This window comes from Centruroides sculpturatus, unplaced genomic scaffold, assembly GCF_000671375.1.
Source record: "Centruroides sculpturatus isolate CEXI.00-Female unplaced genomic scaffold, Cexi_2.0 scaffold828, whole genome shotgun sequence".
Lineage (NCBI taxonomy): Eukaryota > Metazoa > Arthropoda > Arachnida > Scorpiones > Buthidae > Centruroides > Centruroides sculpturatus.
The window spans coordinates 307,610-325,255 of record NW_019385075.1 but is presented as its reverse complement, the minus strand read 5'-3'; the positions used below and the strand labels follow the sequence as shown (position 1 = coordinate 325,255).

General features: G+C 28.8%; 1 protein-coding gene across 4 annotated transcripts in view; it reads right to left on the bottom strand.

The window, feature by feature from the left end:
- The window catches only part of LOC111634279 (putative fatty acid elongation protein 3), a 43,423-nt gene extending 26,008 nt beyond the window's left edge, over positions 1 to 17,415 (bottom strand). The window contains exons 1-2 of one of the 4 annotated variants that reach the window (XM_023379016.1): positions 17,369 to 17,406; positions 4,808 to 4,905 (exon numbers count right to left, since the gene is read on the bottom strand). The gene's annotated coding sequence lies outside the window, so the exon portion shown is untranslated. Of the gene's footprint in view, positions 1 to 4,807; positions 4,906 to 10,192; positions 10,296 to 17,368 lie in introns of those variants that run through there. The other 3 variants (XM_023379015.1, XM_023379018.1, XM_023379019.1) reach the window with 3 other exon arrangements.
- Positions 17,416 to 17,646: the final 231 nt, after the last annotated feature.

Genomic DNA, 17,646 nt, shown 5'->3' with positions numbered 1-17,646 from the left:
TAAACATTTCTTTTAGTATAAAGTTAAAAAATTTATAGTACTATATAAGTTTTTACTTTCATTTCCTTTTAGATTATAAGATTATTTTATTATAGCGTATCGATTAAAATTTAACTCTCAATATAGGCCTATAGAAGGAAAACTGATTTGCTTGTCGTGATAACGGAGAAATACGTACATAAATACTAGACTTTGCCTTAGGTTATTAACATTCAGGTCAAAAACAATTTTTATACAAGAATAGTAAAGTATATCACTTTTTCGTTTTCCTCTAAGTCGTGTGTAGTTCACATTTTCTTTGATCACTCAGTTTCGTATGTAAAGTAAGTACAATATGCATTCATATGGTTATAAATGTATGTTATGTCTTAAATAATATTTATTTAATAACACAAAATCGCGTTTTATATTAATATTATAAATTTCTTCCTAATTTTCAATCAAGTACTTTTATAACGAATGTTTTTATCTACTAAATCTTCAAAGTATCAAAGAAGTGTAACGAAGATTTGGTGAATAAACTGAGGGAAAGACACGCGTTGTTAAGATTATACGTAATTTATAATAATAAAAAATAATAATATATATTTAGTAGTATTATCTTATGTATTAAGTATATTTTAAGTAATATATAACCGATTTGCATTGAATTAAGTAATAGTTGAATATAAGCTTAAAAATAAAATCTATTTAAATTTTTTAGAGTTTATGATTTTAAATACAGTTAAATCTCTAACAGCAGACACAGCCAAGCGGCGTTAATTGTTTCAGGAGCATTTCTTTCTGAAATTAATACAAAATAATTTCCAAACAATGGTTTGGAGATTATTTTGTATTAATTTTCGCGGTTGTTATATATAACAGAAAGAAAGTAGGCAATCGGTCAAAAAATTATACTTCAAGATTTTTACATTTTTGGAATCGGGAGATCTATAAACGTTAAAAAATGCAAAAATATTCTTTATTAAAGACGTTATAGTGTGTGTGTGTAGATATGTATGTTTAGGTTTGTGTATGTGGCATGATTTTGTTCACCTTGGGTGAAGCTCAAAACTCCTGTGCTTTTTGTCGAAAATTTCTGAAATTTTGCAAGGAGGTTTATGTATAAGAGGGATTGATGGTATTAAATTTTGATGGTTAAAGATCGACGGGTTGGGAAGTTAAAGGGGGTCGTGTCATATTTCCGGTAGGGTCGGATTTAATGACGATTTTACTCGTTATTAGCATTTAGCTTTTTTATAAAATTCATTCCTACCCCGAAAATTAAGCTTTATGCCATTTTATAATAGTAAAAAATATAAAAAGATTTTAAAATAAAATATGATAACAGATGGCGCCACCAAAATTTTTAATGTTGCCGGGAAAGTTGAGCAACTCGTTGCTGGTTTATTTTTTGTTTGCGTCAGTGGCCGTTGTTTAGAGCAGTGTTTATTGAACTTTGTGTTCAAGGACCGGTTTTCTTTCATTCCAATCTTTCGTGGACCAGTGTTTTTGTAAAATTAAATAAAACATTAAAGAGAGAAAACGGAGTTCAAATGCTTTTTTTCTATTTTAAGTTTTAGAACGAATTAATAACAAAGAAAAACGAAATAAAAAGTTTTTTAAAAATTTTGAAAAACTTTTTAAAATCGTTTTATTAATTTAATATATAAAATTATGAAATTTTAAGTAAAATCTCTTCACGGCCCAGTAATAAAGTGTTCGCGGACCACTGTTTGAGTAGCGATGGGTCCGAGATTTGACTATATATTTGTCAATATTTATTTTTGCTTAGTTTAATATCTAAAGAAAAAGATTTTGATAATAATTATTAAATTAAATTTATTCATCTATTAAGTTCGTTATAGAAATTATAAGACAAAATTACATTTAAAGTTTAGAAAATGGATTACATGAAATCGATGACCAAAATGATAATCAGTTGTTATAAAATATCAATAGTTTATTGAAAGCTTAATCATTGAAGACACGCAACTATTTAAAATTATAAATTTACTGTGTAATGTTGAATTTTCTAATTTATTTCATAAATATTTAAAATATACAGCAAAATGTCTTAACAGAATTAAATCGTATATATTCTGAAATTCAATTCGTTAAATTATATAATTTTAAATTCATAAATAATTTTTTCACTCTGATGTTTACTTTGATATTTTCACACTTCGTCATCATTGTTACTGTTTTCTTTCTCTCGTAACGTGACAAATTTTACAAAAATGGTTCGTCTATGCTTATTGTGTTTTTCTCTATGCTACAGCATTTTTCTCTATGTTTATATTAGAAATATAAGTTTAAAATACTTGCAAACTTTAAATAAGAACTAAATAAACTATTATGTCTAATATTTGTTATATAAAATGCTTGCTCCTCCATCATTCCTCACAAATATTTTCTCCTTAGTATAAATTGATTATCCCAATAAATACGTCTGTAATAAGTTGAAGGGCTTATCACATCAGGGAACGACTGGAACAAAATTTGACTAAATTTTTTACAAAATAGTCTTTAATTATCCACAATCAAGTTTTAGAATGCCTTTCGGGTACACAAATTCCTCATCAGCCTACAAACATCCATACAGTACGAAATACAAAAATTTATCACGACCATAATAACACAAGTATTATTTTCAAACTAAGAAATTTTATATATAAATACAGTGCACTGTTTACATAATATAAAACCAATAAACTACAATATACCAAAAAATTAAATAAGCACCAAATAATAAAATGGTTTTCAATAATGAATTTTATTCTATTTGGAACTGATAAATTTTAGATTTTCCTCTTTCCAAATTCAAATTAATAGCACCATTTATTACAAATTAGTTTTTACTTAATTATCTTTACATCAGGATAGGCACCACTCAATTCATTTCAGAAATCACTGCTATTAAAAGAATAAAACCATCAACACCAAATTACACAAATACCTCGCTTAATATAGGGGAGACCGGGGCAAGATCGGCATGTTAAGCTTTAAATTTTGTGTAATAAATACTGCTGTAAACTGAAAAAAAAGCTTTGCATATTGTCTATTGGAATGTTACCTTACTATAGAACTGGTTAAAATCAGTTTGGAAATAAAAATAATTAAAATAATTACAACTTTACAAGAAGAGAGAAATTGACGAAGTTGCCCCGGGTATTGGGGCAAGATCGGCAACTTCTCTCTTTTTGTAAAGTTGTAATTATTTTAATTATTTTTATTAAAGTTGCCCCTGGTATAGGGGCAACAGTAATGGAGCAAGATAGGCACGTATATAAAATTATGTTATTAACAATGTATAAGTTGGAATTCACTATTAAAACAAAGAAATACAAATCCAACACCCATTTAATATTATTACAACGAAATGCAAGTTCAAAGACATATATACATGAATAACAAATGCAAACATGTTTTCATTTATCATCTGTTTGATTTTTATCCTTTGCTTCTAATGTGGCTTTATGTTGCCGATCTTACCCCGCTATTCATGATTTCGAAACATTAAGTACAACCCTGAGAACAGAATGCCAAGCCACGATCTGGCCACGTGAATAAGTTGAAGTTACATCCTTCTAACAGGAAAAGTAACTTTCGTTATCATGGAATTATAACAAAACCTGCCAATTCAATATAAATGGAAAAAAAATATTATATGGAATTGAACGAAAATGAAAATTTCGTTCAATTCCATATAATTCAACTACGCTTGTTGGAGAACAATAAAAACACTACACTCAACAAGCCACCAATAAAACTCAATTGCCTAACCTATAACCAAAGTCTCCTTTTAATTTGTTTTTAAAAAAAAGCGCTTGACAAACTTGCCCCGCATGCCGAAGTTGCCCCGGTCTCCCCTATATTTAAAACACTTAAAAATACTGTTTATTGTTATATTTTTCTTGTCACTCGCAATACGATGTCACTCAACATCAGTTTTGCCTGGATCTCAAATTCTTAAATATGATAATGCTCCACCACTCATTTAGCCTTAGTCTCATGTTATTTATTCTATCCTCTTCATGTACTTTCAAGATTTTAATATGTTTTTGCAATTTTCTTTTCATTTTATCATTTTCTGTCTATACCAATTTAATACTATTTTTTATAATTTCACAATCTTCCTTGTTACAATGTTGTGCTACTGATGAAGAGATTAAGTTATTTTTAACTGCATAAATATGTTCTTTAAATCTTATATTTAATTTTCTTCCGGTTTCACCAATATAACTTTTTTTTATGTAAACAGCTGCAAGCAAATGAATAAACTATATTATCTTTCTTTAAATTATTATGTTCATTATTTTTATATTTTATATAAATCATTTTCCTTATACAGTAGTTCTTGTAGGCTAAAATTTAGTACAAAAATAATAACTGAATTTTTAATTTTTTAAAAAAATTTTTCAAAAACACCGAATACGTGTTCCATTTTAAGATAATATATTTTAACTTCATTTATTTACTTCGTATTACATTTTTTTTATTTTACTAGTTTCTAACCATTCCAAAATAAAGCTTTAGGGGAAGAAAAGGAAAAAGTGGAACATTATAACAAGGAAGATTGTGAAACTATAAAAAATAGTATTAAATTTGTATTGACAGAAAATAATCAAATAAAAAGGAAATTACAAAAACATATTGAAATCTTGAAAGTACCTGAAGATGATAGAATAAATAACATGAGACTGAAGCTACATGAAGAGTGAAGCGATATCATATTTAAGAATTTATAATGAAAATTTATATAAGTTAGAAGTAACTTTTCTCGTGTTATATAAGTGGAGCAAAATAATAATACTAATAATCTTACCTTACGTACTGTTCATGGACAGGGTTGTCGAGAGGGGGGAGCTGCGGATTTTCCCCAGAGATCAGAGAGAACTTATAGGTCCTTACTGATTTCTATCCCTATAAAAATAATGTTGTTTATACTAACAGAAAATACAATCATTAAAACTACTCATTAATAAATAAACATTTCACATGTTTCATTTCTTCAAAATAACAATGGATAAAAGGTCCAGCTAAGAGGATAAAGGAGTCCGCTCTATCCCCAGATCTCATGTAAACTCTCGATGGCCCTGCTCTCAGTGCCCGTAGGGTAGAAAGAGGGAAAACGCAAATAGTAAATGTTATATTTATTTATTTATCATTATTCTTAATAAATTTTATAGTCAATAAGGATTATTACTAACATAAGTTCTTCAATCCTCTAATTGTTCATAATTGTTCATAGTTTTATAAATAATTATCAAGATTGAAAAATTAATTGATTAATTGGTATTGTTAATACAAGGAACCTTCATAGTCCGGATATACTGGTTTTTATTACAAAATTCTGAAGATCCATACACATAGTAATTGATGATTTTTCTTGTCGGATTCAAACCACTTCTGGCTTCATAGTTTACTGAATTAAATGAAAATATAAATGTCGTTATTTTGAATTTAAAGACGCAGAGAACGAAGCGTTAATTAAGCACGGGTTGATCTAAGAAGTAGTTCTGTGAATGCACACGAAGCCGGCTCTGCTTCGAACCTAGATTCTGCATGACAATAAGGAACGGTGGAAGAAACATATCAAGGTCATAAATGTGTACAACAATTTATAATGCTGATTAAATATAACGTTTTACAACAAATATAAATTGGTTATTTCATTTGCTTTCATTATTTAATCACTTCTTTTCATTAAAACTTTTTGCAAAGTTACGTTGATTTTTGGTCTATTCATAGTAAATACAGTACTGTATTACGCTTAGAAATGAAAATTTCGAAAGAATTTCATTTATATTCTAGACATTCGCGCATGTTTTCTTAATTTATATCAACGCTGCCTCCTTTGTAGTCATTTCATCTCTTTATTAAGCAAAGCGTATTTTTATTTACAGGCATTTTTTGTAACATTTTCATCACTTCTGGTGTCTTTCAGCTAATTTAATTCTAAATGGTCATTTGACAAGTTTAAAATAAACCAATATTTATTAGCATGCGAATAATTTATAGATTAGCATGTGAATAATTTATGTCTAAAATACAAAATCTAGAAATATTTATACTATAACTATAAAACTGAAATAATATTAGTTAATAGTTCTATAAATTAATGTTTATAAATTAATAATTTGTTAAAAAAAACAGTTTTAATGATAAATGAATAATTTTTGTTTATATTTCATAATTATAAAATTCAATTTATAATGACCTAAATTTTAATAAACTGTACATAATTTATGAAATAATTAAAAAATAAATAAATACAAATGTTAAATTTTTTTATATTTAGTGGAAAAGTGAAATACTTTTTAAATAAAATTAAAATAAAACACATTTTGAGAGCTTACAGTTAACAGAATTAGAAGAAAATAATGCTAAATTTGTGAATTTACTTATTTATTAAAGTAGGATAAAATTGAACAATAATTATGTATTGTGTAACGTTTATATTCTTTGTTTATCTCTTGTTATAGGTTTTATATAACCTATAAGGATGAATAAATGAAAAATCGAGTAATAATAGTGGATCTGTCTGTCCGCATTAGCTTGGGAGTATGACCAGAATAGAAGAAAATCGATACAATGGAAGAGAAATTCTTGATTCCTATAAATAACTGTCATTCTAGAGTNTTATGTTCCTGGAGTATTGACAGTGTCAGACTTTAATGTGTCGTAGTAGATAGACCATAAAGACTTTCGATTTTTTTTTCTTGTACCGATGTTTTCATTCCACTAAAGTATCCATAATCCCTCAAGAAGTCTGCTTCGTCTCAAGCGTTTTTAGTCAGTAAATGAATCAATATATGCCTGAACAATACGAAGTATTTAAATGAACCCTTGCATAATATTAAAACGAAAGAATTTAAAATTTTACAAGAAAATTAAAAGAACAATATCCACGAAAATTTTAAATGTTATTATTTATTTATTTACAATTAAGTGGAAAATTCAGAGGATAATCGATTTTAACTTCCCAAATAAAAAACCCCAATAAAAAAATAAACAAAAATCAATAACAAATAAACTGGTAACAACACAAGGAAGTAAAAATTAAATTACACATTACATAAAATAGATTTACATTTGTTCTTATAAAAGGTGAAATCACGATACAAAAAGTGCTTGATTGGAGCCATATAAATGGGTATACAAAAAAAAACACAAATTATCTATGAGACAGTGTAAAACTATAATAAGGGGTAAAAAACAAGAAGTATTACGTGTTCTAACAGTAGGTATATAAAGATCTAGCCAGTAATTAAAGATTAATCCATTAAAGTATTTGTAGCAAAGTACACAATGAAAATATTTTAGACGATCGGTAAGGTCAGGTAAACCAAGACGAATTCTGGCGACTTCTGGGTCATTGGTGTATGGAAGGTTACAAAATTTATATAACAATGAATAAACCTTATTTGATTCTGAATGTACAGTACTTTCTTAAATAAATATGGAGCAGTCATTGACAGACAGGAGTCTGTCAATGACTGCTCCATTCAACTGTTAAATAAATATGGAGCAGTCACAATAAATTTTAGAGAATTTTCAGTATTTATTGATGAATAAAAATCAGTTATTTGGCATTTTGCCATATATCATTTTTTTCTGAGGAACTCTAATCAATAATTTCTACGACGAGTAAACGCTTTTTGTTTTTGTTTTGGAAATGTAATTTGACTGTGAGATTTATTCGCATAAAAATTTTAAAATTGAGGGAATAAATTACTTTTTTACGGTGCTTAATTTTATTTGTAAATGAAACAATATATAAGTTCGCAGACACACAATTCTGAAGGGCGAGTAGTAAGGGATGGGACAATCCACAAAAAAATTATTGGAGTTTTTCGATTGTCCAGATTATGCCCACAGTTCCCTAGAAAGGTAAGCATGAAAACTGGTAGTTGGTTTAAGCTTATTTAACGGGACGGCCGAGTGGCTAAGGCGGTAGTCTACCGCTCTGGAGGACCCGGATGGGTTGAAAAATCCTCTGGAATTTTTCGGGGGTGATCCGACCGGATATATCGGCTACGGTCCCTCACAACCCATAATGGGCTTGCTAAAAAAGGCCCTCTTAGTGCCCACAGGGGGAAAAGAGTAAAAAAAAATCTAACGGGCTAGCAACGTACGTGTTTTCCGAATTTCTTCATGTCTATCACCAGAATAGAAGACAGTTTCCCATTAGAAAGTCTTTCGGAAAAGCATCCTTTTGACAGATTGCCCAAGTGTTGCGTTGTCTTATTTCATCAATCCAATCCAATTCAATTCCTTCGACCGTGAAATGAAATAATGTTGCATAAAGTAATTGCTACTTTAATCTCATGTTGTTGTTTAATTTTTTGTTTCACTTTTTATTAATCTTATTTAATACCAATAATTAATTTTATTTTTCTAAACCGGAATGTTCTGAAGCAGAAAATTTTTCTGTCTTGAAACATTAGCTTGTTAAGCATTTATACATATCTTACACATGTATAAATTAAAATTAATTACAGACCTACAAAGGCAGTCTTGGTCTTTCAAACATTCTATCAATACTTTTGATCAACTAATTTTTTTAATAATACTTTATATAATAATTTAATTTTCCTAAATCGCTTTTCATACGCCAAATTTGGATTTCCAAAAATATTCAACCGACAAACAAAAATTTCGAGCTATTATACGATGATCCGTTCTGCCAGTTTTAAAAATAAGCACAACAAACATCAGCTTGTTTTATGCATGGGTTGCATATCAGCAGGTACTACATAAAACCAAATTCCGCAAAAATATGTATGGTATTCTAACCCAGTTGACCCAGATGATTGCCTATATGATATACACTTATGTGACTATTTACAATTAACCAAAAAAACGTTAAAATGCGCTTATAATGGCTACGATGTTTTTGAACAGAGCAAAATTTTATTATGCTGTTTCGAGTATTTGATAAAATACATGAAAACTAAGATATTCACCGCACTGAGTAACATTCAGTAGGAGATGGACAATTACGTTTGCTAACTTAAAAGTCAGATTCAGTAGTATTAGGAATGGGTCAACATAACCATTCGCCATACACGAAAACATGAGTCCTCGCATAATTCTCTTCAGTAGAAGACGACTCTACTGTAATGTTTTATGCATTATAACATATTCATTGTAAGAGTAAAATTTTTCTTTTCTAATAACTTTTTCTTTTTTGCTCTTTGGTAATGGAACTCCCTTTCTAACTTGCAACTGTATTGTTTGACTTTCGGACTTTGACCCAAAAGTGCCTTATTATTTCCACGAATTAATATAACTTTTTAACATTAATCAATAAATATCACATAGTATTAATTACTTCACTAATCACTGAAGTAAATAATTATAGTAAATTATAATTATAAAATTAAGTTTCTATTAACAGTGGCAATAAATAAATACAAATGTTAAATTTTTTTATATTTAGTGGAAAAGTGAAATACTTTTTAAATAAAATTAAAATAAAACACATTTTGAGAGCTTAGAGTTAACAGAATTAGAAGAAAATAATGCTAAATTTGTGAATTTACTTATTTATTAAAGTAGGATAAAATTGAACAATAATTATGTATTGTGTAACGTTTATATTCTTTGTTTATCTCTTGTTATAGGTTTTATATAACCTATAAGGATGAATAAATGAAAAATCGAGTAATAATAGTGGATCTGTCTGTCCGCATTAGCTTGGGAGTATGACCTGAATAGAAGAAAATCGATACAATGGAAGAGAAATTCTTGATTCCTATAAATAACTGTCATTCTAGAGTAAAAATTAGTTTCGTATAATCTAATCGATAAAATAATTATTACTTTTTATATTAAACAAAGTATTTAAGGTTAAAAAAAAGACATAGAAACGTTCAATAAGTGTAAAATACAATATCGATTTTCAGCAAGACACAATGATATTTCTCTAAAATACACTCACTACTCTTGAACAATTATTAACGTTAAATTTTTTAATAGTTAAATATTTATTTATAATTTAAAATATATAGATAATAAAGTAATATTTTATTATAATTATATTATATTAAAATATATACATAGTGATGAAAACTATCTCCTGTCAAAAATCAAATGTGACACGTTTTCATTCATTGATTAAAGTCTATACTTAAGAAGTATTATCAATAACAATATATTTTTAAAAATAATTATAGTTAATTATGTAAAAACAAGTTTCATTTACCATTAATTTACCAATTTAGCGATGATTGTGCTATGATTCTTTGCAAAAAACATCACAAAACGAACACATTTTTAAGCATTGAGCCTGCAGACTATCGCCAGTCTGCAGCTTTAGATTAAATACGAAGTGCGCTTGCGTTAATAGATACTGTCGATATATATATATTTAAATGTTTTCTCGAGTATTTAATAGTGTTTTAACTATAAAATACATTTAAAAATTTATTATTAATGATTTAAAAAATATTGATTTAGTGTAACTCTTGGATGATTAATAGATACATTTATAAATACAATCCTTGCATTTATAATTTTCTAAAATATAAATTTATAAAAATTGTTTCTTAAAAAAATAATTTAAGAAGAAATTTATATCATTTTCTTGTTTGTTATTTATTATTTTTGCTCTTTTCAAAAATTTTATCAATGAATAATGGATGGAATTAATTATAATAATAATAAATAATATCAGCATTTATTTAGAAACATTAAAAGCAAGTTTAACAATAATTTAATTTATTTATTAAAATAAATTTTAGAGAATTTTCAGTATTTATTGATGAATAAAAATCAGTTATTTGGCATTTTGCCATATATCATTTTTTTCTGAGGAACTCTAATCAATAATTTCTACGACGAGTAAACGCTTTTTGTTTTTGTTTTGGAAATGTAATTTGACTGTGAGATTTATTCGCATAAAAATTTTAAAATTGAGGGAATAAATTACTTTTTTACGGTGCTTAATTTTATTTGTAAATGAAACAATATATAAGTTCGCAGACACACAATTCTGAAGGGCGAGTAGTAAGGGATGGGACAATCCACAAAAAAATTATTGGAGTTTTTCGATTGTCCAGATTATGCCCACAGTTCCCTAGAAAGGTAAGCATGAAAACTGGTAGTTGGTTTAAGCTTATTTAACGGGACGGCCGAGTGGCTAAGGCGGTAGTCTACCGCTCTGGAGGACCCGGATGGGTTGAAAAATCCTCTGGAATTTTTCGGGGGTGATCCGACCGGATATATCGGCTACGGTCCCTCACAACCCATAATGGGCTTGCTAAAAAAGGCCCTCTTAGTGCCCACAGGGGGAAAAGAGTAAAAAAAAATCTAACGGGCTAGCAACGTACGTGTTTTCCGAATTTCTTCATGTCTATCACCAGAATAGAAGACAGTTTCCCATTAGAAAGTCTTTCGGAAAAGCATCCTTTTGACAGATTGCCCAAGTGTTGCGTTGTCTTATTTCATCAATCCAATCCAATTCAATTCCTTCGACCGTGAAATGAAATAATGTTGCATAAAGTAATTGCTACTTTAATCTCATGTTGTTGTTTAATTTTTTGTTTCACTTTTTATTAATCTTATTTAATACCAATAATTAATTTTATTTTTCTAAACCGGAATGTTCTGAAGCAGAAAATTTTTCTGTCTTGAAACATTAGCTTGTTAAGCATTTATACATATCTTACACATGTATAAATTAAAATTAATTACAGACCTACAAAGGCAGTCTTGGTCTTTCAAACATTCTATCAATACTTTTGATCAACTAATTTTTTAAATAATACTTTATATAATAATTTAATTTTCCTAAATCGCTTTTCGTACGCCAAATTTGGATTTCCAAAAATATTCAACCGACAAACAAAAATTTCGAGCTATTATACGATGATCCGTTCTGCCAGTTTTAAAAATAAGCACAACAAACATCAGCTTGTTTTATGCATGGGTTGCATATCAGCAGGTACTACATAAAACCAAATTCCGCAAAAATATGTATGGTATTCTAACCCAGTTGACCCAGATGATTGCCTATATGATATACACTTATGTGACTATTTACAATTAACCAAAAAAACGTTAAAATGCGCTTATAATGGCTACGATGTTTTTGAACAGAGCAAAATTTTATTATGCTGTTTCGAGTATTTGATAAAATACATGAAAACTAAGATATTCACCGCACTGAGTAACATTCAGTAGGAGATGGACAATTACGTTTGCTAACTTAAAAGTCAGATTCAGTAGTATTAGGAATGGGTCAACATAACCATTCGCCATACACGAAAACATGAGTCCTCGCATAATTCTCTTCAGTAGAAGACGACTCTACTGTAATGTTTTATGCATTATAACATATTCATTGTAAGAGTAAAATTTTTCTTTTCTAATAACTTTTTCTTTTTTGCTCTTTGGTAATGGAACTCCCTTTCTAACTTGCAACTGTATTGTTTGACTTTCGGACTTTGACCCAAAAGTGCCTTATTATTTCCACGAATTAATATAACTTTTTAACATTAATCAATAAATATGACATAGTATTAATTACTTTACTAATCACTCAAGTAAATAATTATAGTAAATTATAACTATAAAATTAAGTTTCTATTAACAGTGGCAAATAATATACATAATTTATATTATGTAATTGTTTAAATTTTGCCTGCGCAATTGTTTCGCATTGTTTTGTGACTCTCTCCATAATTTTTGTACTTTATTTCAATTTTTTATAAATTATATTAATTTCAAACAACTGTAAGTAGTAGGCCTACTGTACATACTCTATAAGCATATATCAAAAAACTTATTACAACATTATCGAGAATAAGACAAGAAAATATCATTTAAACCAGCAATTATTTTATTGAGACGTCGTCACAATGCCAAGTTGCAAATTTTAATCATATTTTAAATTTACTTAATTTAAAATAAATGGTTGCCATCTCAAATTAGTAGTGTCTTGCCCCTGTACATCATGTTTTTCCTTTAACAATAAAGTCGTGCAGGTGATCTATTTATCAATAACTCCGTTTTCGAGATTAAGGAAGAACAGGCAGACAACGGACGAAAGTGGGTATTTATTGGTCTACAATTTTTTTCAAATTGCATCCCAATAATGAAAGCAAGTTAATAATAATAAGCACTTTGGAGAATAGGCAGATGAGATTTAGAATCAATCGCACTCGAGTCGTGATTTTATATGGACATCCAGTGTCAGACTTTAATGTGTCGTAGTAGATAGACCATAAAGACTTTCGATTTCTTTTTCTTGTACCGATGTTTTCATTCCACTAAAGTATCCATAATCCCTCAAGAAGTCTGCTTCGTCTCAAGCGTTTTTAGTCAGTAAATGAATCAATATATGCCTGAACAATACGAAGTATTTAAATGAACCCGTGCATAATATTAAAACGAAAGAATTTAAAATTTTACAAGAAAATTAAAAGAACAATATCCACGAAAATTTTAAATGTTATTATTTATTTATTTACAATTAAGTGGAAAATTCAGAGGATAATCGATTTTAACTTCCCAAATAAAAAACCGCAATAAAAAAATAAACAAAAATCAATAACAAATAAACTGGTAACAACACAAGGAAGTAAAAATTAAATTACACATTACATAAAATAGATTTACATTTGTTCTTATAAAAGGTGAAATCACGATACAAAAAGTGCTTGATTGGAGCCATATGAATGGGTATACAAAAAAAAAAAAATTATCTATGAGACAGTGTAAAACTATAATAAGGGGTAAAAAACAAGAAGTATTACGTGTTCTAACAGTAGGTATATAAAGATCTAGCCAGTAATTAAAGATTAATCCATTAAAGTATTTGTAGCAAAGTACACAATGAAAATATTTTAGACGATCGGTAAGGTCAGGTAAACCAAGACGAATTCTGGCGACTTCTGGGTCATTGGTGTATGGAAGGTTACAAAATTTATATAACAATGAATAAACCTTATTTGATTCTGAATGTACAGTACTTTCTTAAATAAATATGGAGCAGTCATTGACAGACTGGTGTCTGTCAATGACTGCTCCATTCAACTGTTAAATAAATATGGAGCAGTCACAGACAGGAGTCTGTCAGTGACTGCTCCATATTTATTTAACAAAGTACATTAGACAAAGACAAAGTACAAAGACAGTAATCAACGATAGACTGAAAGTTCGTAAAAAAAAGCTTTTAAAACCGAATTTGAGGAAGTATTTGTACAAAAACTCCCGAGAATGATGACCGTCTGATAGAAAGAGATTTGGTAATGTGAAAAATATGATCATGAAAAGTTAATTTAACGTAAGATTAATTTAACATGACATCACAATAAGATTTAACATAATTTATTTCATTGAAATTGATATCAATCGAGGGACGGGATGGGTTACGAATTAATGAGTAACACATAATTACTGTTTTCAGTTACTATTATCATCCTTGCTATTTACTAGTTTTATTAATGTTAATAAATAGAAACAATTATATATAATTCATTAAGTAAATCTTTGAAGTTTTGCTTTGCTACATAAAATTTTCTTTCTTAATATTGATATATGTGATCTCTTAAATTTTGTAATGCATCTCTGTGAATTGCTAATACATTGCTAATTCTATATTCAGTAAATATTACTTTATGCTACCATTATCTATCCATATTCGGTTTATGGCGTCTGACGTCGCCTTCCGACCTCCAGGAACCCTCTCCATCTCTCTCTATCCGTATACCATTCCTCTTTAATTCCGTTTTCACTACATGCTGACTTTACTCGGGGAAGAGAAGAGAAAAGTAACAACAGTTGAAATGGATGCATTGAAAAGATCGTGCAGAATTTCGAATAGATAAAGAATAACTAATGAGAGGATCAAAGATCTAATGGGATTGAAGGAAACGGTTTTAGGAGGGAAATACAGAGGAAACTTATTTGGTTTAGACATGTGAAAAGAATGAGTGATGAGAGACTCCCGAAAATATCAATGGAATACATTTCACAAAAAAAAGAGAGGAAGACCCATGCTATCGTTACATTAATAAATAATTATTATATACAGTAAATTTTAATGTAAGTTTGAATTCATAATAGACTTTTCATTATTAAAAAAGTACGTAAGTGAGCATAGTTTATCAAACTGTCGTCTTCAACTATCTAATGTTTAACATAAGTTTTTTTCATTAAAATATACGTGGTAGAGACTAAAATATTTTCATTTTTCGTCATGACAAAAAGTGAAGATATTTTAGTCTCTTCCACGTATTTTTAACGTGTAAAAATCGTCAGCCATTTTTCAAAATAAGTGTTTTCGTTTCTTAATTAAAATATACGTCTTTATCAAGAATGTCAAATTAAAGCGAGTAGGCCTATATATGTCTAAAGGCAATAATGATGATGCAATCTTTGTCTTTAAATACTCATTCTTTTCGGAGGCAGTTGAGTAAATAATGCTGTGCGCTGAAATGCAATACTGTACACAGAAATGAAACCCTAATAAAGAAGAAAGCAAGACAAGATATGTGACATGACTAACGTTTTCATACAAAAAGTGCACAGGAGAGTATGACAGATAAATAGTTCGGTTTATTGAAGGCTGGATTACCGAGAGTCTACTGCATTTGACAAAATCTAGTCGTTAAAAACGAATTGTTCATCATTGTCTCCACAAATACATGAAAATAAATTTTACACCTCTTTTCACACAATTAATATGTAATTAATACTGTTTAATTATATATTTTGTGAATGAATTTTCTATTTCGCCAAAATCTCAAATGAATTTTTATGACGTAACAGTCAATAAGCTGTCTTTTATTTCAAAAATTGTTTCAAATTATTCTATATACACACTCGGTATACGTAAAGAAATAAGCATGGGAAAATGTCACACATAGGTAATCGCAGAGTTTCATTCTACTAAACATGATCTATATTCTGCCAATCATAAAACCCTAACATAGCAACATTCCAGCAAACTGGAAATTCTGGCCATTATTTTTCTCTCGCTTCGAAGATTTAATGGAAAATTGTACTTACAATACAATTTAAATTAAAAGCTTGTCGTAATCTTCATACATTATAATAGTAGTTATATATTAACAATTTGTTCTTCGTTCTTGACGTTCAATCGTATCGTAAAACGTAATTGAATGAGACAAAGTTCTAATGGTTTAAAAATAATCTTTCTCTCTGAAGTTTACATGATCTTTCGTATGTTCACTTTGTAAAGGAGGTGTAATCTTTCTGAATTTTGCGGAAATTTTTAATAAGTAGTCTTGTAAAACACCTTTTGATTAAAATAGATTTTTAGAATTTCCACATTCATTTTTGTGGTCAAGTTTGTTAATTTATAATTTTGAAATTTTCTTATGCGGTTTCGAAAACATTACTGTTTCTGAGTCTCGACTATTTTCCTGTTTTCAAGTGCCGGAAATTCTCTAGATTACATAATTTCGACCAGTGGTATCCAAACTACGGACCCCAGACCAAATCCGGCTCACCATCATATTTGACACATAAATGATAAAAACAGGCTTATGAAATACTGTATATGAAATATACAAAATATTTTGTGGCCCGTGATAGATTGTAGCACAATGATGGCAAAGTAAACGGAAAATTTGGCAGATTTCCCAAGGGAATGCCTTTCGGAAGGACTTTCTATGCCCCTATTTAGGTATTAGGTAAGTCACAGTGAAGAAAACCCAGAAAATTCCACCTGACTAGCCCGTTTTTGAGGTGTAAACCCACGAGTAATTAACTACCAGTGTTCGGTAGTTTTATTCATTTGACCACTAGTGAACGTGTACTCACGATTTATACGCAATTTGTCACGGCAATCGAAAGGTGTGCACCACTGATTTCAATCATAAAAATTAATGTTTAGCTTTGTTTATTGTATTTCGATACATTCTATTACTATTTTTACTTATTTATACAATTAATTATATACAGGTTTTTAGTTAAAATAATTAATAATACAAGCAAAAAACAATTAAACTATAAATTAAAATAAATGTTAGCCGTTATTATTTGCTATTTTTATTTATTATAAATTAAATTCAACAAAAATATATTAATTGCAAACAAAATGTTTACGTTTTACTTACGAATTGTCTAAAGAAGATAATTATTTGTTGAATGAACTCGAAAGGGGAGAATATAGTATATATGTCTATTAAAAATTTCATTCTTGTCCTTCTGTTGAAATTTAATGTTATCAAGCTTTTCTATATTTGCTTCTAATCGGAGGACTTGTGGGAGAAAACTTTTAAAGATGTCAGAGGGAAAAATTAATAAAAATAAACGTAATATATATACTAGCTGCAAGGACCCGCTTCGCTGGGTTTTTAAAAAGTAACGATAGTGAAGTTTAAGATAATTACATTGTAGCCAATCTTACCCGTTTTCACAGAATGCAAGAATTAGGTCCCCCGTTTCTGATTAGAGATCTGGTCCCGATTCTATTTCTGAACGTCTCTTGTTTACGTCAAGTCAAACGAACTATTTTTAACGTTTCTGGAACGTTTACAATCGTTCTATAATCGAACCAATATTCGAATTTTATGTTCGAATTTAATTCGAACAAATTCGAACAAAACATTCGAAATAGAAAGCCACTTTCAACCACTTTCAGCCTCATATCTCCCGCACCCTTATAGCTATCGAGACGCAACCACC